The sequence below is a fragment of the Balaenoptera borealis genome (assembly GCF_965194805.1).
Source record: "Balaenoptera borealis genome assembly, chromosome: 19".
In the NCBI taxonomy this organism is placed as follows: Eukaryota; Metazoa; Chordata; class Mammalia; order Artiodactyla; family Balaenopteridae; genus Balaenoptera; species Balaenoptera borealis.
In genome coordinates, this window is record NC_138878.1 from 7481603 (window position 1) to 7505714 (window position 24112).

The window sequence follows — 24112 nt, forward strand, 5'->3', positions numbered from 1 at the left end:
CTCAGATTGAAAGAAAAAAAAAAAAAGAAAACCCCACTTCACGGCAGATTCCAACCGTGAACTTCTGCAAGGAAGGGGGTCGGGGAAAGGGGTGTGGAATCCTATAAATAGGCTTAAAACTCAGTATTGTTTTAACCAGGATAACGTGTGACTCATCTGGTTAATCACAACTAGTATTTGACCTTTCGAAAGGTACAATTTATGTTGCGTTGCCAAGTGCAACTTGCTGTTTTCTTCTTTTAATTACTAAACTCTTATTCAGAAGTCAGCCGCAAGAACACAGTTTGGAAACTCGATTCCCTATAGGTTTTAGGCGCTTTTTATGTATTTATTTGTTTTGACCATGAAAAAATAACCACTCATGACAGGGGTAACCAGCCAAAGACACACATCTCAGTCTGCTGTCCTGGAATCACCCGAAACTTTTATTAGAGTCAGTTGACCAAGTCCAGCCCCTGCGTCCTACATGGAGAAGAATAAGTTAAGCAGAGGATCTGACCACAAAGAAAAGTCCTCCAATTGGGAGGAGGCGGGCTCTGTGAGAATAGACTGTTGTACTTGAACTTGGCCTCTGCGGAACAAAATCCTACCTGCTGGAAGGATTGTTGTCCATATATTCCAACACAAACAGCTGGGAAGAGGGCTAAGAAGGAAGAGGAAGGCAAGTCATGGGTGAAGCCTGGCTAAGCACAAGACACATGCGTTGTCTCAGCGAATCCCCACCAGCCCTCAGTGAGGTGGGTGAGATTATCCCCATTTTACAGCTGCAAGAACTGAGGCTCAGCGTGGGGGAGCAACTTGCACAAGGTTGTTGTGGGTTGGGTTGTATCCTCAAAAGAGATGCTGAAGACCTAACCTGCGATACCCGTGAATGTGACCTTGTTTGGAAAAGGGTCTTTGCAGATGTAATTAAGGTGCAAGTTCAGTTAAGGTCATACTGGCGTAGAGTGGGCCCTTCATCTAACATGACTGGTATCCTTGTAAGAAAAGGAGAAGAGACACAGAGACAGACACACACAGAGACAAATGCCATGTGAAGACACAGATGTGCACAGAAAAGAGACAATGTGAAGACGCACATGGGGACACCATGTGACATTGGAGGCAGAGATTTCGAGCAAAGCCAAGGATTGCCTTGCTGGCAACAGTAGAAGCTAAGAGAAAAGCACGGAACAGATTCTCCCCTAGAGGCTTCGGAGAGAGCAGGGCCCAGCCAACACCTTGATTTCAGACTTCTAGCCTCCAGAACTGTGAGAGAAGCCATTTCTGTTGTTTCGAGCCATTTAGCTTGTGGTAATTGGTATGGCAGCCTCAGGGGACTCATACAAGGGTTAATATGGTTTGGGCACACTTGACAATGGCTGGATATCCTTTACCTAAAGTGATGAAGAGAAACACTCTCTGTGCAGGAATTCCAACACATTTCAAAGAATTCCAGAGATAAATGGGAAACACATGACAGGAAATTGAAGAACTGGGGAACTCCCTCCGTGCCCCACTTTCTACCAGGTGCCGAGGCTCCAGAGATGAGTCAGCCGTGGTCCCTGCCTTGGAGAGCGGTGATCCAGTGATGCTGGCATCATTATCCCGACGTGTGGCTGAGGTCCCTGAGAATGGAGATAGAACCGTAAAGCGGATAATGGGAACTTGGATGCCAAACCCCCGTGCAGGCAGGAGCTGGTGACATCTTCTTAGAAGAGGGGTGTTTAAAGCCCTGCTTGGTGGCTATGTGGGAGTAGATCTGGTGACAGGAAGGGGTGGCAATTGAGGAACAACTCCAAGTAAGGATCTCTGGCAGTGACGTCCACATTAGGGAGGTCGGGGGGCCCTAAGGGGAAAGGCTAACTGGTGCCGAAGCCATGTGTTGGCAAGAAGGAGGAGGCTTGGGCCTTCCCCAGAAGGCCTGGAATGGCAAAGTGATCAATTCCATGGGGCTCTGGTGGCCTGCTGCAGGTTTTACAGGCAGACAGGCAGGATGTCCGAGCTGGTTCTCAGTGATTAATCCAGCAGGAGAGGAGCTTGAGAGCCAACTGCTGTGTCCAGACACATCCTTGGACCCTGGCTTTCTCAGGTTCGTTTATTTCTGGAACCAGTCAAGCCAGTTCAGGGGCTGGGGAACTACTGTCATTTATCTAAACCCGTGGGCTTCCAAGCCGTGACATAGCTATTTGCCCTCCTCTCAAGGGACATGACATCATCTCAGCACAGACACTTAGATAATGTGCCCCATCGTCTCATTTGGCAAGAAAAATACAAACCAAGGAGAAACCCCATCCCAGTCTGGGGGCCTCTGGGTAGTGGGTTTAGGCATGTAGATCCATTGTCCCCATGTGAAAAATTCTCTGGGGGTGCTTCAAAGTCTTAACATTCACTTAGCAAATTAGCAAACGAAGTTTCTTCCTCATTGCATGTTGCAGTTCTGACTTCTTCCTGGGTTTAAGCCTTTACACCAGTTAGTGTGAATACTTAAATCTCCATGTCTATTTTTGTCATTTTTTTGAGCGTCTATTTATGCCAGGCACTATGTTAGACTTTTACATAATTTTGAACAGTTGTACATTATCTCATTTAACTCTGACGGCATCCAGTGTTAGGATCCCTATTTTATAGGAGACTGAGGCTCAGAGAAGTTAAGGAACTTGTTCAGTTGGACCAGCTGGAGGGTGACAGGACACAGGCCTCCAGTACTGATCCCTTGATCCCAACCCTGTATTTTGACCCGCCATGTTACCTCTTCAAAAGATTCAAAGACGAGTGATGTCCTTTATTTTCTGGACCGTTAAAGAACAGGCTCACGGTCTGTCCATTTCCTGGCTTCGAGAGGGAGAAACTCCTCTCAAAACATCATGCTCCTGTGAACCCTATTAACTTACAGATTCTTCCGGGAATTTTCCTATTGCCAAACACACAACACACACACACACACACACACACACACACACACACACACACACACACACACACACACACACACACACACACGCAACTGAGCCCCTAGCAACATCCTCAGCCTTGGAAAGGGTCCCAGAAACAGCATGAAATCAAGGTTGCCAATCTTTTAACCCCCTGATCTAAGAAAAAAATCCTCATAATGTGTTTCAGGTGGTGACATTACCCCTATCTCTCGCTCTAGGTAGTGATTGCTTTGCTGAAAAGTTGTGTGTAATTAATTATTGGTGAATCCAATGTCATTTAAAATTCACTAGCAGAACTTCTCTTAAAAGTAGTTCTACAGTGTCTTGGTTTATAAAATGAATAGTCCTCTCGTCCATTTACAAATTGTGATTTTGTAAAAAGCATAATTATGGGAAGGTGGTGAATCCCATCTGCTAAAGGGTTGATTGTTTCTTTTTTCCTTCCCCTCCTCAAAAGTATCTCTGACTTAACGTTTATCAGTCCCAAAACATTAGGGAATGGAAAGCTTCTAAATTTCCATTAGGTGTTTAACATAAACTCTTTAAACGAAGTCACCTCCCATTAGATATATGCATTCCAAATCTTTGGGTCTCAGTTTTCTCTTAAAAAACTGGATTAAATATTCTTTTCATTAACTTCTGTTTCTCATAGTCAAATGCTGTTACATCTCCCAGGCTCTCCAAGACAGAGTTTGTGGATATAGAAGTCTAGCATTAAGCTAGAAATGCTGAAGAGAGTCCCTTTTCACACACACACACACACACACACACACAAATTATGAATTCTAACCAGAAAAGAGAAATGAAAATAAGCAGATTAGGTACTTCCGTGGTGGTGCAGTGGTTAAGAACCTGCTTGACAATGCAGGGGACACGGGTTCGAGCCCTGGTCCGGGAAGATCTCACATGCCACGGAGCAACTAAGCCCATGCGCCACAACTACTGAGCCTGTGCTCTAGAGCCCGCGAGCCACAACTACTGAAGCCCACGCACCTAGAGCCTGTGCTCCGCAACAAGAGAAGCCACCTCAATGAGAAGCCCATGCACCGCAATGAAGAGTAGCCCCCGCTCGCCGCAACTAGAGAAAGCCTGCGTGCAGCAACGAAGACCCAACACAGCCAAAAATAAATAAATAAATAAATAAAAAGAAAAGAAGCAGATTACTAAAGCCACCTGGTTTAGAAGATGTCTCTTACACAGACCAGTACACCAAGCTGTATGCAATTCACTTACTAGAGTCCTCACTGAGAGGAGCAATGAATCCATGGAAATAGCAGCCTTTAAAAGATCATACCCTTTCTACAGCTCCAATCAACCTGATTCCAGACGGAGCCTGCAGGCTGGAGGAGCTGCTTCTGGGAGGAGGGGAACGGTCTTTCCAGAGGCAGGCCAGGCCACGCCTGGTGGGGTGTTGGCTTACAAGCTGGGTACACTGACAACTAACTCCGCAAATGCTAGTAACTTGCCACCAGGAAGCAAACGCCAGACAAAACTCGTGAGGAGTTAGATTTGGTTATGATTGCTGGATGGGAATCTAACAGCTGATCACAAATGGCAAAAGCTTGTGTTTTATTTAGTTCTTTAGCTCTCCCCAGTTTTTCTATCTTTGTCTTCTCTGAAATAGCTAAAATTAATGGCTAAAAGCATAACTCTACACTTTACTGTGTTTCCTTTACAAAATTTCTGGAACTCTCTAAGCCTCCCTTTTCTTATCTTTAAAGAAAGCACAACGTTGCTGTGAGGATTAAGTAAATACACATTTAAGACTATCCCTGGTCCACAGAAAGCAGACAATACCTTAAATGCCCTTGTTTCTGTTGTTGTAGTAGTGGTGATGGCGGTGTTGATGGTCGTGGTGATGATGGTGTTGATGGCAGTGATGGTGGTGGTAGTGTTGATGGTGGTGATGATAGTGGTAATGGTTGTGCAAGTTGTTACTGTGATATCCTTGGAACTAAGACATATTCACCATCCTTGATTCAATGTCTACTTTCCCACCAGCCTCTAGATCCACTCAACCTCTAACTATCATTCTTCTCTTGATGTCTCCATATGACTGCCCACCTGATATAAGAATCTCTTGCCATCTCCCCTCTCCCTATTCCCCTTCCCAAATTGAATTCTCCAACCCCAGGGCCATTCCACCTGCCCCACTGAATCCAAACACTCTATTAAGGGTCCTCTATCTCTGCCATGTACCTCTACTTTTTCTTCTTCCCCTTTTCCTCTTTTAGAGTCACTATGGCTCTTTTCATTTCAATTCATGCCAAGGCCACTGACTCCTGAGACAGCTGGCATGAGAAGGTAGCCCTGGCTACTCCCTCATGGTTTCTCACAATCCACCATGACTCAACCCTCACAGGTAGCCACCTGCAGGATGACCCCCAGGGTCCAACATCAGCTTTTTATACTCCCATGGGGTCTCTAGACCAGCTACAATGGTGACAAACACTCCCTGCTGGTTCCAGGTAGTGATCTCTTTTTGGTGCCTATCGCATTGCTAAGCTCCCCGTGAACACGGAAACCCTGGCTGAGAACACTGCCCTTCACAGGCTGAGAGAGCAGCCCGTGGTACTTAGGACAACACCGTATTTGATAGTACAAGCCTTGAAGTCAAAGAGGTCAGGAGTTACATTCCGATCCTGACAATATTGGATGACCTTGACCTTGATAGGTTATTAAACTCGAAGTATCAGTTGCCTCATCTAAACAATGGAGATACTAGAAGCTACCTCTCAGGGTCAGTTGAAGATTAAATGAAACAATGTATTTAAAATGCTGAGGTTGCCACCTAGCATATAACAAATGTTCAGTAAATATCTCCCACAGTTATTTCTCCTTGACTTAAACGTACAAAGTATAATCCAGCAATACCTTTATTAAGGGTCATTCCTCTTGTCCAACTTGAGAGAGATTCGGACTTCAGATGACAGTCCCAGTCGTGGAGGCCCCAAATGAAGATGCTGAGACCTCTCAAATAAGCAGAGGGACAGGGAAAGGTACAGTACATGGCGTTGAGATCTAGAAAAATAAGAAAATTAGGCCCCGCTTAAATTACCTTTACCCAGCATTAATCACAATGAATGTAGCAGGAGGTCTATTTTTGTACCAACATTAGAGGTCAAAGCCAGTGGAGATGTTGAATTCTTTTTTTCTCCTTCTCAAATTACTCAGGACTCAAAGTAGAAAAGATGACCTGTTGGTTTGCTGACTGGAGATTTTAGACAAAGTCATGAGGCACTGACTTTTCTCTCTCCAGGACAGAGTAAGGTGAAGCTTTGTCAACCACCTGGCTGATGTCATGGCTGTTGACAGTTGATCCTAATAATGTGGTCGGCAGTGTAGGCCAGGGGCTCCTGTACAATCTACTCTGGCTCCTGAATTTCCCATACAGGCTGTCTCCATTGATCAGATATAATCGAATAATGGCTGAAATTCTGCTTCTCCATGGGCCCTATAGGCCATTTCTTTATGACATGACCAAATTGTCCATAGCGCATTCAATTTGTTTTAATGGCCAACACAGAGGCAATTAAGCGGATTGACTGTGCAGCGATCCAAATTGTCCATTAAGAAGGTGGCCAGAATAACTGAACCAGAGGCAGGTACCCCCCCATCCACTTATTTTGGAATGTCTAGTCTTGGCTGCGCCTTTAATTTTCTTAAAACCCCCGTTAACTAGTTCTGTTTAACGTTGACGCTACAGATTTTTAGAATGAAGCAAAGCAATTTGGGAAAAGAAAGAGGGATTTTTCGGATGATCCTGAACCTTCCGATCTGAGTGAGGCAAGAGGAAGTAAGCACCTCATTCAAGTTCTGAAGATTTACGAGGATTCGAGAAATGAAATGCATTGGTGCTGATTGCTCCTAATACTCGTTTTATGAGGGGGAATTTATCTTCCCACATTAGCAGCCCCAAGGTTATGATCTGCCTCTATAATATGTACCTGCATTTGAACAACTGACAATTGACTTCATCTGTTCCTACTGTGCTAATTCAATCCGCAAAGAAAAACTGCTCTTGCCGGAATTTTAAAGATGAAAAATGCACCCATTATATTATTGAATACAATTGATCTTTGAACACATGTGTGTTTAGATAAATGCATTTGATTCCTTTGGAAAAAAATCAGAGGCACTGTGTATACACAGGCTTGTTTGGTAGGGAGGAGCAGAATATATCTGCTAAGATGCTTTTGCCGAGAAGTTTAACAGTAGAGGGCTAGTTGTTGCCAACAGAAGGAGGCGAAGATGATTGGGATCAACCTGATCTCTCTCAACTTTCATGTTGAGGGTGTTTCATGTTCCTATTTTCTGTTGCAACTGGCACTTTTCCTTTATCTATTTGTCATCAGTAGTCATTGGGCAAAATCAAGAGAGAGAGCAAATTAATAAATCCATCTCAGCTTCTTTCCAAACAATACATTTCTCCTACCATTTGCTAAAATGAATAGTATCTTAAATGGATATTGTGTTTTTTGACTTTCAAAACACATTTTCAGTACAGTCTCATTTTGAATAAGTGAGGGTTCTTTCTAAGATAGATATGGTTATCTCCACTTGATGAAGGAAGCACAGAAAAATGAGTGATTCACCATAGTTATCGTGATTGGTGGCAAACAGAAGAACCAGGGCTGCTGGCTTGGAGCCTGGGATTGCCCTCAAGATAGACCTGAGTTTCCTGGCTGGCAAGCGGTATCCAGCTGAGTAACCTGTAGTCACACTGACCGTCTACGGCCAAGAATCTCAGTCTAGGAGGAGGACAGGTCATCTCACCCACCCCATCCCCAATGTCACAAGTCCCCTGAGCCCAGGCAATTTTCTTAGAGGCAACAGGTATCAAGGTGAAAAGTGAGGTATCTGGATTTGAATCCAGTCTGTGCCATTGACTAGTCACATCTCGGCTCCTCATTTTCCTTACCTATAAACTAAGGGTAACAACAGTATCTACTTCACAGTTGTTCTATTTTCTCTCGTGACTGGCTTTGTGATTTCTCTCCTGTTGACCAGTATGTACTGATTGGACCACCGTGAATACCTAGCACTCAGTAAATATTTGTTGAATGAATAAATGAGGAATAAGCAAGATCCAAATATCAAGTGCCTGGTATGTTGTCATAAATACTCAATACATGTTCACTACTGGTGGTAATAGTATTAGTAATGGATTGTATCAGAAAGGTAGAGACCTAGTTCCTGCGTCTCTAAAATGGGCTAAATAATATTGCTCTCTTAGGATTATTGGATACTCTAGAAAATTCTGTGCAGAATGCCTGGCATGGAATGTACTCTCAGTGTTTCTGTAACCATTATCATTATTATTATCATTATTAATATTCAAAGCTCTGGGATCCCTCCAAGACTTTGTATACCAGCAGAAAATGGAAAAGGTTATTAGCATCCCCACCATATGCTCACCATATGGCAGAAGTTTTACCTACAACACAGTAACTAGCCTATGTAGAAAATATTCATATTCCTGATTTGCCGATGATGGAGACTGAGGCTCAGACCTATACAGGGTCATGGCTGTGGGACTTGGGTGCCATTCTGCTCTTCTCTCAAGTCTTAGATTTTTTTCGGACAATGTGTCACCTCACTAGCGGCTATTGCCCGTCATCACATTGAAGTGCATTGTTCTCTAGGCATGAATGAGAGAGGGAACTCTGGGGGGTGGGGAAGAATTATGTTAAGACGGTTCTGGTTGCTCCCCCATTGGTTTGAAGAAAGGGCAAGGACTCTTTTTTTTTTTCTTTTCCATGGAGGGGCATTTTATTTTAAATATAGCAGTGTGTACCTGTCAATCCCAAACTCCTAATCTATCCCCCTACTTCCCCCCTGGCAACCATAAGTTCCTTCTCTAAGTCTGTGAGTCTGTTTCTGTTTTGTAAATAAGTTCATTTGTATCATTTTTTTTAGATTCTGCATATAAGCAATATCATATGCTATTTGTCTTTCTCTGTCTGACTTACTTCACTTAGTATGATAATCTCAAGGTCCATCCATGTTGCTGCAAATAGCATTATTTCCTTCTTTTTTATGGCTGAGTAATATTCCATTGCATATATGTGCCACATCTTCTTTATCCATTCCTCTGTCAGTAGACATTTAGGTTGCTTCCATGTCTTGGCTACTGTAAACAGTGCTGCTATGAACATTGGGGTGCACGTATCCTTTCAAACCACGTTTTTCTCCAGTTATATGCCTATGAGTAGAATTGCTGGGTCATGTGGTAACTCTATTTTTAGTTTTTTAAGGAACCTCCATACTATTCTCCATAGTGGCTGCACCAATTTACATTCCCACCAACAGTGTAGGAGGGTTCCCTTTTCTCCACACCCTCTCCAGCATTTATTGTTTGTAGACTTTTTGAGGATGGCCATTCTGACTGGTGTGAGGTGATATCTCATTGTAGTGTTGATTTGCATTTCTCTAATAATTAGTGATGTTGAGCATCTTTTCATGTGCCTCTTGGCCATCCATATGTCTTCTGTGGAGAAATGTCTCTATAGGTCTTCTGCCCATTTTTTGATTGATTGGGTTGTTTGTTTTTTTGATATTGAGCTGCATGAGCTGTTTATAAATTTTGGAAGGACTCTTATCTAAATACCTGGCGTATAGCAGGGGCTCAGTAGGTAGCTATAGAACGGGTGATAAGCCCCTCCTCAGACAGAGGGAGGGTCAGAGGGATAGTGTTCTCAAGGCCTAGTCACCTGCGTTGGGCCCCAAGCAAAATCCCAGAGGCTCCATTTAAGAAACTTGAGCACAGTGGCTCTTTGTCCTGATATCACTATCATAAACACTTTGAGGACATATCTCCTAGTCTCTCTCAATTTAGAGAGCAAGTATAGCTTAGTGGCCCTAAGTTAGTGCCTTCCCTTCTGCCCTTACACGCGGCTCCCCCATAGTCCATTCAGCAGATGCCCAGTCGTCCGCATTTGCAGAGTCTACGGCAAATTTCCTAATACCTGTGAACCACGAACCACCTTATCAACGCTTCTCTTCTCTTATGGTGGCACAATTAGCCAGATGGTAAAGGTCTTTAAAATGAAAGAAAACCCTAAAAGAATATTGATTTTCTATTACAGAGCCGTAATAGTAAATGTATCATTCCAAACTGGAGAGGGGACCCATTTGGAAGGGACCTATAAATCTAAAACTATCTGCATGCAGTGACATTTTCTTTTTTTAAAGCATCACAAAAAATTATATGTATGGAAATAAAAAATTTTTTTAAATTATATATATGGAAGCTTGTCTATCATGAAATTACTCAGTTTGGATTTCCACTAATAAAATAGAAGTACTTGTTACTATATTAGGCAAGTCACTCCCATTATTAATTTGTTAGATAAATGGCTTCTATATCTTGGAACTTTAAATGAAATGGAATTCACTAATCCTAATTGCTTTGCCTTCTACCGGAATTTTTTCCCATTAGTTCAGCATGTTGTTTTTTTTTTCTCTCTCTCTCTCTTTTCCACTTGAAGAGAGGAGCCTTCTTCAACTTAAAGCCTTAGGGTATACTTCATGGGTTTATTAATTATCAGGTATTCATTCAGAGGGGTTAATTAAGCAATAACTTTCTGTTGACTGCGGTATACAAAGAATAAAAGGCTTGACTTCGCCTGCTGATTAAGCTGCTACTGACCATGCCTTCATTTTCCTCCCTGTGGTTGGGGGAAATAAAAGTCTTTGACCAGTTCTGGTCTTGAGTTCCAAGGCCACTCAGGAGGCCAGTTAAAACCAGTTCATATTTACAACTCAAGCCACCTTGAGATCATCCAAAAAAGAGAAGAGATTCCCACTTCTTGGGGGAAATTTTGTTCTTCTCTAATAACCACTCTTCTTTCTTTTTAACCCAAAGCTTAAACTTTTGCATTCTTCCTTTTTTCAACCAGTCGCTCACGATACCTTTCTTATACTATGGCTTCCAAAAGTCTATGGCGTGTTTTTGAGCAGCAGAAGAGAAAGAATGAGTTTCTCCCCCGGCTCTAGGGAGTTTGGTGGAATTAAAATAAGTCACCATTGATAACTCCACAAGCAGGCGGGAGGGGTGGGAGCTTGGATTTTTTTCTTGATCATTTTCATCTCAGAGTACATCTACTCAGGTTCACGCTCAGTGGCTGTAGTTGCTAAAAGCGAAGTCCGGGTAGAAGCACACCATCCATGCAGGGGTGGTGGGTTCCTTGAAGGCTGACCAAACAGCTTAAGCAAGCAGGAAAAAGAAAAGAGATGACTGAGTGTCCTCTAACAGTGCTCCATTCATCCAGCTTTTAGGAGGGAAGAAAACAAAACCATTTTACTGCCAGGGCCTTGAAATGTTCTAGAATGTTCCTCCAGGAAGAGAGAAGAAGGAAAGCTCATGAAAAACCTACTCATCAGAGGCTCCTAATGCTCTAGTTCACCCTACCTGAAAATTAGGTGGCAACAGAGAAAATGGGAAACGGCACGTCTGGGTTGGCAATCCCATCCTCTCCTGCTCCTCCGTCTTCCAGAATAATTCAAACCACATGATACATTACCTGGGAAGACGCACAGCATATAGTGTAGTGGTCACAAAATGGATCTGGCATGATCTGCACGTGGATTTGAGCCATGGCTCTGCCATTTATTAGCTGAGTGATCATGGGCAAGTTATTAAGCTCTCTGAGACCCACTCACATATGACCTCATTCTTTCCACATTCTAGTTGATGACATAGGCATTTCTCCATGTCATAGATGAGGGAAAGAAGGAATGCAGAGGTTAGGTAAATTACCCAAGGCCACACAGCTATCTCAAATGTTGATATGAAATCGAATAAGATGTATGTAAAATTTTTGGTACAGGACTGGTCCTACTAATTACCTGATAAATGTCAGTGGTTCCTATCATTATTACATCACTCATGCCAACTCAGCCAGCTTTTTCTTAGTTTAAATATTGTCCTCTTCTGAACGAAATAGGCCTCTACAAGGTGACAACACCTTTTTAAAAAATATTTCAGAAACAAAGCTATTAAGTATTTTTGGCATGGAATTCTGACCTCTTAACACACACACACACAAATAATCTTGCTCGTAAGTCTTTGTGTTTTATGAAATTTACAGAGTACCAAAGTTATATAGAGAAGCCATTCTCTGTATATGGAGATATACACATAGGATCACATAAAACCACTGCAATATACACCCTCGAGAAAGTACATCATCACACTCACACTGGAGAACAAAAATACATGTGCCATAGCGACTGTCTTCCAAGGGTGTATATGGAAAGGGGGTGACAAGAGTAACTGTTCGGTGGAGAAACCTGACCAAGACTCCTTCAGCCAAGCCATCCAGGTCAACATCAACAGTGGTAACCCTTGTGACAGCATGATCCTTTGGTGCAGTAAGATGTGACGACAGTGGTCCTTTACCTCTGTGGTCATCCTCTGCAAAATCCGTAAACCAGTAGGATCATGAGGAAAACCAGATGCCAGCTGAGGACCACTCTATAAGATGCCTGAGCAGTCCTCCTCAAAACTGTCCAGGTTATCGAAACCAAAGAAAGTCTGAGAAATCATCACAGCCAAGAGGAGCCCAAAGAGACACGATGATTACACGTAATGTGGGATCCTAGATGGCATATCCTGGAACATAAGAAAAATTAGGTAAAGACTAGGGCAATCCAAATAAATCATGGACTTTAATTAATACTAATGTATACATACTGGTTCATTGATTGTAACAAACGTGTTATCCTCACGTGTGACATTGATCATAAAGGAAACTGCACGCAGGGGGGCATGGGAAGGATAATCTGGGAATCTGGTACTATCTGCTCAATTTTTCTGTAAATCTAAAACTGTTCTTAGAGTCTATTAATAAAGATGATAGCAATAAATTTTCAATACATTTTAAAGTGCATGTAACAAACAGAGGCATGCCTTACAGACTCCATGGCAAGCTCCCACTCTGTACCCAGATTCAGGGGGACCACAGTCAGGCAAATCTGGTCAGGTGAGCGTTCAAGACGATGGTCTTCGGCACGTTCACCGCCTAGTCTATAGTCTATCCGGGAGCCCACCTGGCCAGTAGGAAGATCCGTAGCCTTAGGGTGCCTCTGATATTGGAAGTCCCCAGTACAAATCTGGGTCCTTTCTGAAGCATGGATCCTTCTTATTGCACTGAGTCAGGGACTCAGTGAATCCATGGCGCCAAGCGTCAACCTTCTCTCTCGCAGTCTGTGTCTTTTGGCCCTGCCTCTCTACTCCAGAACTGAGTCGGAGACGCTGAGGAAAGAGGCCACGCTCGCTTATGCATTGAAGTATGGTACAAATATTTATTAGATGGTTATTCTTGCCAGGCTCTATGTTTTGAGTAAGCTCCCGCCTTCAGAAAACTTAGTGCCCTGGAGAAATCAGGGAGATGCCCGGCTACTGGGTAACACCGAAGTTGTGATCTATAAGAGGAACCAAGAGGAGAAGCGGTGAAGGGCAGGATGGAGATGTAAATCTCCACAAGAACCAAGGGCAAGGGTCTAGAAGGACGGTGCTCACATATGGGGTCACTGGTACACAGACCTGGGGTCCCTCCCATGAGCCCGCAGCCCTCTCTTTAGATGCCTCATCCCAGGCCTCTGGGGAAAAGCCAGCCTCAATTCAGCATTTGGGAGAACAAAGGGGAAGCAGTTGTGACCCAGAGACTACAAATGTTTTTCTTAAGCAACCACAAGGGACAGCCTCTTTGGTGAGTGCACTTACCAGATGGCTGGGGCTTGTCAGCTGCTTCCAATCAAATCTTGCACCACTAAGTCGGTGTATCCCACACACTCAGCAAGATTCTGCTGAGTGCAGGAATTAAAAAAAAAAGACAAAACACTTATTTTGTTCCATACCTAGAAAGTGTGCTCTTGGTGTTTTGGGGGGACAGAATCCAAAACCAACAAGACCGTATCAGAAGAAAGCAGTGGAAAACCGACCGCAGCACCCTGTCCTGGGGCATGAGTTTTGTCTTCGGTTTATGGTGTCAGGGTGAAGGCAAGCAGGGGAGGAAACCGGTTCTTCCAGTCGGGGCGGGGTGGGGGGCACTGCTTTGGGGAGAGATGGGGGGAAAGGAGAGGGGAAGAGAGAAATCAGGACGTTTGCAAGGTCACGGGGTGCCAGAGTTCAATTTATTATTATAAATATTTTGCAAATTATAATTTATCTTGCTGAATCTCAATTATAATTTATCTTTAGTCTTTAAAAAAGGACGAAATTCATTCCATCATAAATATATATATATTAATAAATGTCATATAAGTGAATGCAGATATATGTATTGTACTTGATTACTGATATCAGATAAATCCGTGTTCATGACAGGAGCTTTGGAAAACACTGGAGTGGAAATTTAAAAATATATCATCCATACCCACCTCTCTCAACATAAAACGGTTTCCTTTTTTTTTTTTTTTTAAGTATTTGTTTATTTATTTATTTATGGCTGTGTTGGGTCTTCGTTTCTGTGCGAGGGCTTTCTCCAGTTGCGGCAAGCGGGGGCTACTCTTCATCGCGGTGCGCGGGCCTCTCACTATCGCGGCCTCTCTTGTTGCGGAGCACAGGCTCCAGACGTGCAGGCTCAGTAATTGTGGCTCACGGGCCTAGTTGCTCCGTGGCACGTGGGATCCTCCCAGACCAGGGCTCGAACCCGTGTCCCCTGCATTGGCAGGCAGATTCTCAACCACTGCGCCACCAGGGAAGCCCAAAACGGTTTCCTTTTAAAGGCACTGCTGGAACGACTGTTTTTCTGGGAAGGGGAGGGGACCAGTGAGAAATGAGATAATTTCAAATGACGTGGTTGAATATGATGAGCCTTTTTGGTCCTCACACCTCCCCGTACACACACGCACTAAAATACAGCTCCCGGGTTGGAAATGCTCCCTCCAACAAACAAAAATAGTGGTCACCCTCTCCCTCTGAATCTTCCTAGATACAGGTCATGCCTTTGGGAATTGGAACAATGCTTACTGAACTGAACATCCCCAGATGGCACAGAGGCCCTCCCGAACAGGGCATTGCAGAAACGCCCAAGTCTGTTGGAGACATTCAGTGTCCTTCAGGTCTGAGCACCTAGTACGTCCTGGAGCCACCAGGCTTGTTCACACCTGCTTAATCTTTCCAAAACACAGAGCGGGCAGATTGGTTCCTATAAGACACTTATGCAAAAGGCAAGGCAAAGCTCTGCTGTGGGAAGAGTCTCTTATGTGCCCCACCCCGAGCCATTCCAGACAGCAGAGGTGTCAGGGGACTGATAGGAGCTTTGGTGTGGTTTATACTCAATAAAATGCTTAGATTTTGTCTCATCCTCCTCTCTCCCTCCCCCCTCCCCGCACCAAATCACACAAACAGAAAAGTGAGGCCCAATAATCTTCTTGTAAATGCAAGTAAAAAGAATTACTACATTAGCCACCTCCTGATATCCAGTGCTCTCCCAAGGCCCGAGATTAAAACTCTGTAAGATCCCATTTCTGCATCTATAAAATGGGGCAAAATACCAGCTCACAGGGCAGTGGGAGGTTTAGAGATGAAGAGACGCAAGTTTGCAAGACCCCTGGCACTTGGGTTGCCCCAAAGTGGGAGCTTCCCTCCCCTGTCCTCTTTCTAGTCTGCACAATCCCGATCCAGCAACACTCTTGTGATAAAACACAGTTTGGCAGGCTGTGAAATTGTTAACGTTTGGATTCGGATGATGGCGAGGGAGAAAATTAAATTGCACGCATCTGAAGTAAAACTGGGAGCTCAGGAACGATCTGGCAAAGGGAAGCTTGATTTGGAAAAGTGGTCCCTAGTTTTTACGACTTCCCGGTATAAAAGCACCACCAGAAAGGGTCAGAGCTCAGGACTTGCTGTAGTTGAACGTGACTTAGTGATGGGAGGCCTGGAAGATGAACACTGAACCTTCTGAGGAAAGAGGGGGAGTAGGGTCCAAGGAAGGTAGGAAAGCACTGCTCTTTCCTGGAACTAGAGTGGAAAGCCCCCTTCCAAATCCGGGCAACTTCTCCTTGCCCAGAGGTGACTTTGGAATTTGTGTCTTTCTGCAGCCATTGGTTAACAGTTAGAAATCCATCCATAAAATTTGGTCAGAAAGCTATAATTTTCCCTCTGGAAAATTGCCCCGTTGTGTAGAAATTTTGCTTGTTTGTTTGTTTGTTTTAATTTTTGTAAGATGCTAAAAATAGCATGGGACTCATTGTTGACAAGGGTAGCTAAGTGTTTCTAAATCAGGATGTCAACTGATTTTGCTGCCATTATATACAAGCTTTCTCTCAGAAAGAAGCAGTATGAAAAGGGTCGGATGCAAATATACTATCCTGTTTATCTTATATTGATTTAGTCAAGACTTTCCTCGGTCATTTAAGCCTGCCAAAGGCATTTTAAATATTACAGGATCCCAACGTGTCTATCTTATTATTCACTCCTGGGGCCCAAGTCCCTCTACTAGTGTGGTTCCTAGTCTATAATAGATGACCAGTAACTATGGAATGGGAGGATGAAGGAATGGTTGCAGCAGGTAATGACAGAATTAACTGTAAGTGGTTCCAAGGTTCTGGCTATTTCTTTCTCTCTTCAACCCACCACTCAACATTCCATTTCCTAGAAAAATGCTCAAGTTATGCCAGGTGAGACTGGATTACGTGATGTCTAGGCTAGCACTGGCTTCTCTTCCCACATCCTCTTCTTAAATAACCCATCTGAGAACTTGCTCCCTTATCCCTAACTTGTAGGAGTGTTTTCAAACTCCTCTGATTGTAAGAATCACCCGGAATGCTTACTAAACACACAGCTTCCCAAGTCCTTCCTGTGGATCTCAACCTCAGCTGCATATTAGATTCAACAGGGGAGCTTTTAAAACTGCTGATGACCAAGCTGTCTCCCAGACCAATTTCATCAGAAGCTCGGGGTGTAGGATCCCAGGCGTCAGTGGCTTTAAAGCTCCCCGTGTGGTCCTGTGTGCGGCCAGGTTTGAGTACCACTGTCAAGATTGTGATTCGGCAGGTCTGCTCTGGGACTTCAGGGACTGTGTGGAAGTGTTCCAGGTGATTCTTAACATCATGGAGAGATTTTTGGACATATCGGGCTACAGTCTGGGGACCAGATCAAGCACAGTTTCTGAAACGTGCATCAATTTCTCGTACGACGGGTCAGTCCCCTGCGTACAGTTGAATGGTCCAGTGGCAAACACCTAATTAAGTTGGACCAATCACATCCTCTCACCTGGGATATTGGAAAGGGAGTCAGTGGGTTGCAGGTGGTGTCCTTTGTAAGAAAATATAAAGTAAATTTGAGATGGGATAGTCATGTCTGTTCCATTACATGTGAAGCTGGGGGAAGGAGGGAACAGACCCACTGAGAGAAAGAAGTAGTCATAAAAAAGAGAGAGAGAGAAGGAGAAAAATCTCCTTAGATCCTGAAAGCTTTCTTTCTGCTCCTGATTCCTCATTCTCATGTGGCCGAGGTAGCTGTTCTACCCATAGGTCCGTTCGTTAGTCCTTAATTCTTTACACCTTCTATGTGTTTCTGTATGTTTCTTTATTATTTTCTAGATTAAGTAGGTTTTTCTTTCTTACCAATTCAGATATAATTGTGATGGGACATAGTCACCATTCTTCCCAGAGCCCAACGAACAATGGTGTCTGCCCCGGGATCCACATTTCCTAATCACAAAGTTTCTTTTTTCTTTTACAGTCAGGTTTGTGGCACTATAATTTATCAGCAACAAAACTAACCTTTTGTGTTCCATTATGTGAACTTTGACAAATGTGACAGTCGTGCAGCCACATTTATATTCACAATATAGACTATTTCTATCACCCCCAAAAAATTCCCTATGCCCTCTTTGTACCTTCAGCTTCTGGCATTCACTGATATGTTGTCTGTACCTATAGTTTTGGGTTTTGTTTTTTTTTTTCCCTTAATGTCACATGATTGGAATCATACAGTTGGTTTACTTTTGAGTGTGGCCTCCTTCACTTAACGGTGCATTTTTGTTTTTTTTTTAAACAGTGCATTTTTGACTAATCCACATTGTTGCATGTATCAGAAGTGGTTTTTTTGTTTGTTTTGTTTTGTTTTGCCCAGTTGTATTTCACTATATGGATATACCATAATTTGCTTATCCATCCACCAGTTGAATGACATTTGAGTAGTCTGGTTTCTTCTGAGTTTTTGTGATTATGAATAAATCCATTGTAAACATTTGTATTCAGCTTTTTGCATGAAAGTATATTTTCATTCTTCTTGGGTAAACGTCCAGGGATGGAATTACTGAGTAATATGGAAGTGTATGTTTAAATTTATTAGAACGTGTCAAACTACTTTCCAAAATGGGTGTACCATTTTGCATTTCCATGAGCAGTATGAGAATTCCAGTTGTTCTTACTCTTGTCGGCACTTGCTATTGCCACTTTGATTTTTAAAATTATTTTAGCCATTCTAATAGGTAATGGTGTCTCATTGTGGTTTTAAGTTGGATTCCCTTTCCTAATGACTGATAATGTTAACCATTGTTTCATATATTTATTTATCATCTCTATCTTCCTTGGTGAAGTATCTCAAAATATTTTGCCCATTTTTTTTATTAGGTTGCTTTCTTATTATGGAGTTTTGAGTGTTCTTCGATAGTAATCCTTCATCAGGCATTTATTTTGCAAATATTTTCTCACAGCTTTCGGCTGGTTTATTCATTTTAACTGTGTCTTCTGAAGGGTAGAAATTTTTAATTTTGATGAGGTCCAACTTACCAATTTAAAGAGAAAGGATTGTATTTGTTGTGTTGTATCAAAGAAATCTTTGCCCAAGTCAAGATTTCCTCCGATCCCAAGGTTTTCTCCTATCTTTTCTTCCAGTGTTTTACACTTAGGTCTATGATCCATTTAGAATTAATATTTATATGTGGTACAAGATATAAACCAGTGTTCATTTATTTTGCATATAGTGTCCAATTACCATTTGTTGAAAAGATGGTCCTCAGTTCTGACTTGTTATTTATACCTATTTCTTTAGCTATTTTTAGTAGCTGCTTTAGGGTTTACTGCATATATTTTTAAATTATTGCAGTCAACCTACAAATAACATTTTAACCCTACATGTATAATGAAAGAATCTTACAACAGTAAACTTCCAGTTCTTCTCTAAGGTAGGCCTGCGTACCTGGGCCTCACAGGTGGGTTTTCTGTCTGTTTCTGTGCCTCTTCTCCATGGTAGCCAACCTCTGCGTTGCATCTGTGACGGGTCTTGTGGGACAGCTGTTTACTGCCCTTCTCCCAGTAGTAGATCTCTGTTGGTTATGAACTCTTTCATCGCCCTCCCCGGATACAGAGGGATTTTATCTTTTATCCTTCTCTGAGCCTCAATGAGTCTTTACCTGTGCCCTGGATGTTACAAGGTTTGCTGTGCCTCTCCAGGTAGCTTAAGGATTTTGTTCAGTAGGGGGAAAGGGTTCGTTCGGATGGGGCTTCCTGCCTCCCCATGGTGGCCGTGATTTCTCTCCCCCAGGCCTGCATCACCTAAGGAGGCTCACTCTGGTCTACTGCTGGTCCCCAACCTTCCTTGTGAGCATCTGGTGGACCAATTTGGAAATCCTACCAATGAGTGAGAGCTCCCGGTATGTCTGTGGCTCCTAGTGGTCCCATATTCTCATGCTGGCCTAGACTCAGTCTTTGGCAATTTATTTAAAATTTTAAGGTACCTTCTGGTGTTGCTTCTTCCCACGGCCTGCCATGTGGAAAACTGTGCTCCCTGTCCCCTTGGAAATTGGGCTACTTGGTGGCCCTGTAATGTCAACTCTTTTACAGGTTCAAGAATAGTTCACCTGGGTTTTTCTTGTTGTTAGGATGGGTGAACAGTTTTATATACCCAAGGCGGAAGTGGGACCCCCTCTTCACACAAAGACCTTAAACTTCCAGAAAACACCAGCTTCTCTCTTAGACACATACAGGATATAGACCAGATCAACAAGTCACTTCAATGTTCAGTTCATCATTGAACAGCTAATCCAATCAAGACAATCTCTCTGAATTATATACCTAAGTACTGATTGATTGAACCTCATGAACTATTTACTGATATACAGATACACAAATCTCATTTTATCATTTCTTCCAATACATTTCTAGGCAGATGGTTTTAGCTTGGAATTCTTTTAATGCTATTTTAATGCTGTGTTTCTTTCCTTTTTAAAATATGGTAAAATAATTTAGTACTTGTATTAGTTTCTTACGTCTTTGATAACAGATTGCCCCAAACTAGTTTTGCCTAAAACAACAGAAATTTACTCTTTTACAGTTCTGCAGACCAGCAGTCTGAAATCGAGGTGCGGGCAGGGTAGGCTGCCTTTGGAGGATCCGTGTTCCGTGCTTTTCTCCTAGCCTCTGGTGGCGGCCAGCAGTCCCTGGTGTTCCTTGGTTTGGGGATGCATCACCCCAATCTTTGCCTCCATCTTTTTTTTTTTTTTTTAATTGAAGTATAGTTGATTTACAATATTTCAGGTGTGCAGTGAAGTGATTCAGTTATACATACATATATATATGTATATATATTCTTTTTCAGATTCTTTTCCATTATAGGTTATTACAAGATACTGAATATAGTTCCCTGTGCTATACAGTAGGTCCTTGTTGTTTATCTGTTTTATATATAGTAGTGTACATCTATTAATCCCAAATTCCCAATTTATCCCTCCCCCCTTTCCCCTTTGGTAACCACAAGTTTGTTTTATACCTCTGTGAGTCTCGTTCTGTTTTGTAAATAAGTACATTTGTATCACTTTTTTAGATTCCACATAGAAGCGATATCATATGGTATTTGTCTTTCTCTGTCTGACTTACTTCACTTAGTGTGATAATCTCTAGGTCCACCCATGTTGCTGCGAATGGCATTATTTCCTTCTTTGTTATGGCTGAGTACTATTCCACTGTGTATAGGTACCACATCTTCTTCATCCATTCACCTGTCAATGGTTCACCTGGAACCAAATGATTTAATCAGTGAAGCCATTTGCTAATATATTTGTGTGTGTGTGTATGTGTGTATGTGTGTGTGTGTGTGTGTGTGTATGTGTGTGTGTGTGTGTGTGTATATATATATATATATATATTTTTTTTTTTTTTTCTGAAACACCCACCAAGAAAATCATTAGACATACTTTGGCTGGACTGAGATTTTTAGTGGCTCTGTAGTTTCAAAGTGAATGGGGCACAGCATCACCAGAAAGCCCACAAAAAATTAAGACAAAACTGAATTAAGAGTAATTAATAACCCAAAGTTAGTTTATGTTGACCACAACAGACAACTTATGTTTGGCAGGTATAGACTCATTTCTCTGGTTTATATGGTCATTAAAATGAACCGCCATGGAGCCATAATGATCTGAATAATTTAATTCTGCTATTCAGCGATAAAGAAGAACTGAGTTCATATCTCGGCTAATCCATTTATAAGGTATGGGACCCTACCCAAGTTATACCGTGAGTCTGTGCCTCACTTTTCCCATCTGTTAAATAGAAATAATATTACCTATGTTCTCTCAATGTTGTCCTGAAGATTCAATTAGATGAGACCGTGTAGACAAAGCAGGGGCAAGTTCCAAGCACTAATAAATGTTAGCTACCCTCCCCTTTGACCCCATATTGCTATTCATTAAATTAACCTTTCCCCACATGAACTGATTACGTAATGCTTTATGGCATTTTTCTGCTCATGCAGAAATGAAAGCAAGAAAAAGGCCTGGAATGGAAGTCAGGAGAAGTGGACTCTATAACCCAAAGACCTCTACAACCCAGCTGTTTAGGTTGCACAACTGGGCTTCCTTCCCTGGGCCTCAGTTCCTTTAACCACAAAGCCAAGGGCTCCAAAGTTATCCGCCATCTCGCAGTCCCTTGCAACCCGGACCGCACACAATTTACATATTGGTTGGCACAGTAAGTGTCAGGGATACATCGAGACTTTCACACCATCAATGATTCACTGATAATCTCCTAACTCAGAGAGTAAAATCAGCACAATCGGGAGAATAAAAGCCAGGCCTCTCTTTGCCAGGAAAGAAGACTTGGATTTGGGGGTAAAACAGATGCAGGACTACGTGGGTTTTCTGCCAGGCCCAGTGGAGAGTGTATTCAAGGCTTGTCTCCTCCCAGAAGAGCTGGCACCACCCCAACCTCAGCCTCACACAGACCAGCGTTTATGGCCTTTCCAAAACCTCCCAAGTATGTACTTCATAAAAGCAGGGCCTGGTTCAAATCCCTTGTAATGTCTCCAAAGGGAAAGAATAGAGTCAATAATCAGGGCTGTGTCTGTGTGTCGTAAATTCCCCAATCCCCTATTCCCTCTCCCAGCTAGCACACGCGGGCACACGCACACACACACCTAAACACAGCCATAAATATATACACTCCCATTGAATAGACTGGGGATTCAAATTACAGTTACAGTGTAATAAAACTGACTAATCTGCGGGGTGTGTGCAGAACTGTAAGTGTAAGTGTGTGTGTGAGTGAGAGAGAGAGAGACTTACAAGCCTCCTCCATTACTTGGGAGATCCCTCTGGGACACTGAAATAAGCTGTCTTCACTGAACCGTCCTGGAAGCTTCTTACCCCTGGAGGCAGGGCTGGATACCTAATTCGCAGGCCCAGTCTTCAAAACTTAAGAATTTCAAAACAGCACCAGCAGAGCCTGAAACCAAGTGTGAGATGAGACCTTCTCACTGTCAAGACCCCATACGATTGTGCAAGTCACACTCTGGCTTATTAACAAACAGCGGGTCTGGATCAGATTCTCATACCCTGCACCATTTCTTTAGGGTATCTTACACTGAAATGGGCTCGTGGAGGTGTGTGACGTCACAGAAACGGAGTGGTCTTTGGAAAGAGGCTGGCCTGGGTTTGAATCCTGCTAGACCACATACCAACGGTGTCTCCTTGGACACTTTCGTTCCTCGTTTTGAACGTCAACATCCCATGTATTAAATGGAGACAGGGCGAGTCATTTCCCAGAATTACAAGGAGGATTAAATGCAGCAAGACGTATAAAAGTGCGAGGACGAAGCCTGGCACACAATAGGTGTTCAAAGGGCCCTTCTTTGGGGCACAGAACTTGCAGATCTGTTCAAACAAACACCACACTATTAAAAGTGAAGCTATTGTAATTGAGGTTTGCCAGGGGTCGCTGGTGATGAGGACCGAGTGGGATTTGAAAGCCTGACAAACCGTTTTCAATCTGTCCTTTCTTTTACCTCTAATGAGGTTTCTCCCTTGGGGGTGAGAAGGGATGACCTTCGAAAAGGCGTCAGAGTTTGGGGACTCAGGCAGGCATCAACTAAGAGTGAAGACAAGTTGTACGGGGAAAGGGGGAGGGGAGGAAGAGAAAGAAAGAAAAGTTAGCGCTGGAATCTGAAGAGTGCCTGGGTTTATTTTCTTGGCTGGGACGGGGAACTTTCTGGCAGCCAGGTTCTTGGACCGCGGCCGGCGGCTCCGCGGCTCCCATTGGTCGGCGCGCGGCTGTTGCTACGCGGGTGGACCAATGGCGCGCGAGGGGCGTTCTGGCTCCGCTCTCTCCCGGGATGGCCACGGGAGCCCCGGGGACTCGGCAGGAGCGGGCCTCTCGCCGGGGCATTTTTTTCTTTCTTTCTTTTTTTGTTTTTTAATTTTATTTTAAAGGAGGGGCCGGCACTGAGTTGTGGGCGAGCCTGGGCGGGGCGGACGCCTCCCTGCGCCGCGCCCCGGGAGGTTGGTTCACCTGACCGACGCGTTCCTCGGGCTCCCTCGCCCTCCAGCCTTTACACCCCCTGGGGGAACAGGGCTGGACGCGCGGGCTGTTTTATTGTATTTATTTATTTTTCACTCCTGGAGCCTGTGCGTGTTTTATGTTTTAATAACTTTATCAACTCAGTGAACTTGCGCGAGAGCACCGGCGGCTTCTCTCGCCTCCCTCCTTTTCCCCCCTGTCTCTAACTGGCCTCTGGGTCACTTCCAAAAGGTAAATTCCACCCCCCCGCACCGCCCCCCCCACGAAAGTCCTCCCCACTCCCATCCCCATACAGACACTGGTTTTGGAGCATTTGGCCTTGAGGAGCATAGTTTTCTTACTGCAAAGCAGGGCCTCAGTTTCGAAGTTTTTCAGGAGGGAGATTTCCTGGGTAAGAGGGAAGGAGAATTGAGGTGTAGGCAGCCCTGGGTACTTTGGATTAATAA

At 43.4% G+C, this 24112-nt stretch overlaps 1 protein-coding gene across 9 annotated transcripts in view; it reads left to right on the top strand.

The window, feature by feature from the left end:
- The first annotated feature begins 9467 nt into the window (after positions 1 to 9467).
- LOC309616161 (uncharacterized protein) overlaps positions 9468 to 24112 on the top strand; it is a 153441-nt gene continuing 138796 nt past the window's right edge. For all 9 annotated transcript variants that reach the window (XR_014237302.1, XR_014237303.1, XR_014237304.1 and 6 more), the window contains exon 1: positions 9468 to 23897. The gene's annotated coding sequence lies outside the window, so the exon portion shown is untranslated. The remainder of the gene's footprint in view (positions 23898 to 24112) is intronic.